Here is a 5,076-nt window from a genome sequence, read left to right as displayed (position 1 = left end):
GTGACGCTGTGGCTCAAGTGGTAGAGTGCTAGCCTTGAGCTGAAGAGCTGAGGGACAACACCCAGGCCCAGAGTTCAAGCTCTACAACTGACAAAAAAAAAAAAAAATTACTGCCAAGTGCCAGTGGATAATTCCTGTAATCCTAGCTATTCAAAAGCTGAGATCTAAGGATCACAGTTCAAAGCTAGCCCACGTGGTAAAGTCCATAAGAATCTTATTTCCAATTAACCACCAAGAGCCAGAATTGGAGCTCAAGTGATAAAGTGCTAGCCAGCCTTGAGCAAAAAAAAGCTCAGGGTCAATGCCCAATCCCTGAGGTTCAGGCCCCAAGACTTGCAAAGACACACACACACACACACACACACACACACACACACACAATTACAGCCACACAAAGGGTGCTATAAACCAAGGCTGTTGGTGAAACTTGCTATTTCAAATTTGGGACATGCCTATATATCTCCACTACTGGAGATGGAAAATAATAGATGCAAGTCTGAGGTCATTACAGTCAGTCAAGTACAAAGACAGTGAACCTTATTTTAAAACAAATTAAAAACAAAAGTATAATACTTTTCTAGAAAGTGTGAAGTCCTGGGTTTAAACCCCAGCACCACCAGCAAAAGAAAACAAATACCACTTCAACAGATGATTTTTAGAAGGTAAAGTAAGGAAGAATATGCTTGAATACAGCATATTGAAGGAAATGTTAGCATCAGATAGCACTAAGCCAACTAATGAACAATTCAAGAAGATTCATGGTTGCCCATTACATCAGAAAGAAAAGCCAGAAATGTCAAGTAAGTATCTTCTTCTTTTTCTTCTTCTTTTTTTTTTTTTTTCCCTAGAAGGCAGGGATGTTTCCTATGAAAGGAAAGAGAGACTTTGGAACCAGTATTAGGCTTGAGTTCTAAGCCTGGGCACTTTCTCTCAGCTTTTTCACTCACAGTTAGTGCTTTACAACTTGGGCTACAGCTCCACTTATGACATTTTGCTGCCTGGCTTCAAAGTATGATCCTTAGATCTCAGCCTCCTGAGTAGCTAGGATTACAGACAAGAGCCACTGGCACCTGGCTAAAGTATCAAATTTTATTCTAAAAAATCAATTTAGGTTAGAGTCAGTTTCTTCTGTGACAGTATGATCATACCATGAGCCAAAGCATCACATTAAAAAATGTCATTCTATGGGCTGGGAAGGTGGCTCAGTGGTAGAGCGCTTGCCTTGCATGCATGAGGTCCTGGGTTCGATTCCTCAGCACCACATAAGCAAAAGGAAAAAAGCCGGAAGTGGTGCTGTGGCTCAAGTGGTAGAGCGTTAGCCTTGAGCTGAAGAGCTGAGGGACAGCGCCCAGGCCCAGAGTTCAGGCCCCACGACCGGACACCCCCCCCCAAATGTCGTTCTAGCTGGGCACCGGTGACTCACGCCTGTAATCCTAGCTACTCAGAAAGCTGAGATCTGAAGATCGTGGTTCAAAGCCAGCCCAGGCAGGAAAGTCCATGAGACTCTTATCTCCAATAAACCACTAGAAAACCGGAAGTGGAGTTGTGGTTCAAGTGGCAGAGTGCTAGGCTTGAGCTGAAGATTTCAGGGACAGTGCCCAGGCAGAGAATTCAAGCCCCACAACCACCACCACCAACAAAAAGGTCATTCTAAGAAGCAACCTCATTTCAACAGCTTTATTGCTCTGGGAGAATGAAACGTAACGTCATCACTTTTGCAGTTTTCGCTATCTCTCACTAGAAAATAGTAAATCATGGCTATTTGTTTTCAAGAGTTTCAAGAGAAAACTATCAACTAATTCACTGGATTCTAAGCATTTGCTATTAAATTTATTTCTTCACTAGCTCCTTCTTTCCTAATACAACAATAACTAAAATCTCTTTTTTCTGGGCACCAGATCAGGACAAATGTTCAATTGCTAAATATCTCTTTAGAAAAAGTTCCTATTTACTTTCTTTTACTACAAGTTCTTTATATTCACTATGTGTCTTTAACATACTACTTGACGAAGACTCTAAGGTACTTTGAAGCTTGTGGATTTTGAGTGTAGCAGAGAGAATCAACAGGAAGTCACTAGTATGGCATAATTATAACTCTAAAATATTACCAATTGAAAGGTATATTTGGGTTGTAAACAATGAATTTTAATAAATGTTATAAAAATGAAAATTGAGACTCACTGCTTATTTCCACTGACATTTTAATTAAAATTTTAAAGAAAAACATTAATTTGTAAATAGTTCTATATACTCATACATACTAAACAGAAATGTAGCTACCAATGCATTTCTATATGCTAAATAATTAGGAAACATGTTTTTAATGCTTTATGCTATGCAGGTGTTTAAGCAATAGATTATCTAGGAAATTATTTAGGATTGTGGGCTAGAAATTCATTACCTTTGTCCTAGTCAAAATAATAGAATAAGGCATTTTTCAAAACAAATAAATGTTTGTATATGTGAACACACATACATAATAAAAGTAACAAAATAAAAATGAAACACAAAAGTCAAACTAATGACAAACTTGTGGGAAAGGTGGCAAGGAAGGAGCTATAACATGAGGTACTTCCGTAAGCATAAAAAATAAGCTGCATAATACCCATTTGTTAAAATCAAATGTAACAAATCGCACCTGCAGTTAAACAGAGAAAGGTATGAAAAGATACACACAAAACTGTTGAGTAAGCTGTGAAGGTAAACTTTCACATTATATTTTACATTCTTCTTAAACATTCTTAAACAGCATCTGCTACTTTTATCATTTAAAGAATAGTAATAAAAAGTTCCATTCAGAGTAAAAACTGTGAAAATATTATTTTAAGTTACCTGGCATATTTCCCTATTTCATCCCATCAGTTTGATGATTCATTATTGAAATTATATACATTGAACTTACACTAGGTAATATGCTAGCTACTAGATGAGCCAAAACAAACAGATATGGCTCTAGTGTCTAGAAGCTTATTACACCCAGCAGCAAAATCTTGCAACTTTCTGCAATGATAGAAGCTTTCTAATCTATAACCTCCACTATTAACAGCATATAGCTATTAAATACTTGAAATATAGATTATGTGGTTGACAAATCAAATTGTAGTATTAACCTGAGTTGAAACAGCCATATTTGGTTAGTACCTATAGTATTAAATAACACAAATCCACAGGAAGACAAAGACAAAATAATGACTGCAAGATATTATGTTAAAATTAAACTAGAAATACACAGAAAGGCCGTCAAAGCAAGAAAAAGGAACATTGAACCCATAGCAGAATGGCTTCTGGAGAAACTGAAACTCTTGAATCAAAAGAGAATCAATATACTCAAAGGCTTGAAAGTGTAAAAGGTGCATGCCAGGGATCTTTAAGGAGTTTTTCATTTTTAAATAAAAAAAAAAAAAAACTATTCAAAGAAGTAACACAAAAGGCACTGGGGGAAACATTTTTATTAATTTTTTTAAAGCATATGGAGGACCAGAATGCAAACAGATTATGCAAATGTCTTATGATTAACAAAGGGATAGCTACTGATAAGTTAAATTGGTAATTATGATAATTTAGATTTGTGCAAGCTCCTAGGCCTGGATAAACTAATATATGTAAGAACCTCTTGCAAAAACCTTGACATTAACATTTCCTGGGCAAAGTTTGATAATCTATGTAAAAAGAACAAACTATGAAACATTTAAATATACTGTCTCATTTGAACTAAGACACTAACTTATCTATTGAAATAAACTGCATCTACTGTATTCAAATTCCAAATATCCAATTTAATTTATAGTGAAAAACTAAAGAAGTACTGCAATAAAAATGAGTACTTCATACCCATTGTGAGAGAATGTACCTTCCTAGGTTAAATTCTTGCAGTTCATATCAGGTCTATAAGCAAAGACAACCGGAGAAACAGTCTTCTTGTTAAACTCGCATATTAGCATGTTATCAGTATGCTTAAATAAACATAAGAATCTAGAGTGCTCTAAAAGCAAAAAGCTGTCAAGGACAAATGAAAAGTTATAAACTTAAATACCAAGAATTTCTACTTTAACTATGAAAAAAATAACAAAATTCCTCCAAAGTCAAAAATTTTAAACAAACTTTCTTAATATATACAAACTCTAACAGATGTTAGCACAAATATCAATTTCAGCTTGCTAATTTATTTAATATTCATTTGAATATCTACATGCTTATCATGCTAGATAAAAAATTATATCTCTTTGTCTTTTTCAGAAAGGCTTAAAAGATAAAATTATTTTACAGTCCAAATGTAAACTATTTCAAGGATTTAAACTATTAAATTATTTAATGTACACTTAAACTATTTCAGTATGCATTAAGTATCACTATGAAACAATGAAAGATAAAAGAAAATGTTTTTACATAGCAAAACCCTAACCAAGACAGCATTTTCTAGGAAAGTTCAAAATTTGTATTATTAGGAAACGAATACAAGAGTACTTTTAGAGAAGCATAAGAAAAAATAAGCAAACCTCTTCATATGTAAAACATAATCCTGCTTTATTCCTTAGGTGTCAGTTTTGGAATACTACATGAATATGGGTACGAGAGTCAAATTAACTATACTGTATCATATAAAACTTCTGTACTCACACTTTAACATCCAGATTATGAGTGCTGAAATGCCACATAACCTAGAATCATAATATTCTTAGAATAATGTAGTAAGACCTACCAAAAGCTCAAGAAGTATGACTAATCAAAATCTTATGAGGAGGAGCTACAGCAAGTACAAATAATGAGCAAAGTCTATGTTGGTCAAGTCTACGAGAACAGCAACAACAAAAAGGTTACAGTACAGTTCCCACTTTCTCTGGCTGATTAAAATTGTAAAGATCTGGCAAGAAACTTCATACCTTGAATTAAATTTTAAATTCTACAAAGGTTAAATACATACGCATTTTAAAATTAGAGACAGTTTCCAAACCAGAACCAGATCTTTTAATAGAAGACTCTGCTATTACAAACCATACAATCTCATTTACAATTTTCCACTGTTCACTTTTTCGGGAGAGAAGGAGGGAGGGAGGAAGGGAGGGAGGGAGGGAGGGA

The 5,076-nt window shown here is 34.7% G+C and overlaps 1 protein-coding gene across 6 annotated transcripts in view; it reads right to left on the bottom strand.

Moving 5' to 3' along the window:
- Cnot2 (CCR4-NOT transcription complex, subunit 2) overlaps nucleotides 1-5,076 on the bottom strand; it is an 86,978-nt gene that overhangs the window by 59,366 nt on the left and 22,536 nt on the right. The window lies entirely within an intron of this gene.

Source organism: Dipodomys ordii, unplaced genomic scaffold (genome assembly GCF_000151885.1).
Source record: "Dipodomys ordii isolate 6190 unplaced genomic scaffold, Dord_2.0 Scaffold3, whole genome shotgun sequence".
Taxonomy (NCBI): Eukaryota; Metazoa; Chordata; class Mammalia; order Rodentia; family Heteromyidae; genus Dipodomys; species Dipodomys ordii.
Note: the sequence above shows the minus strand (reverse complement) of the source record. Positions and strands in the feature narration are given on the sequence as shown.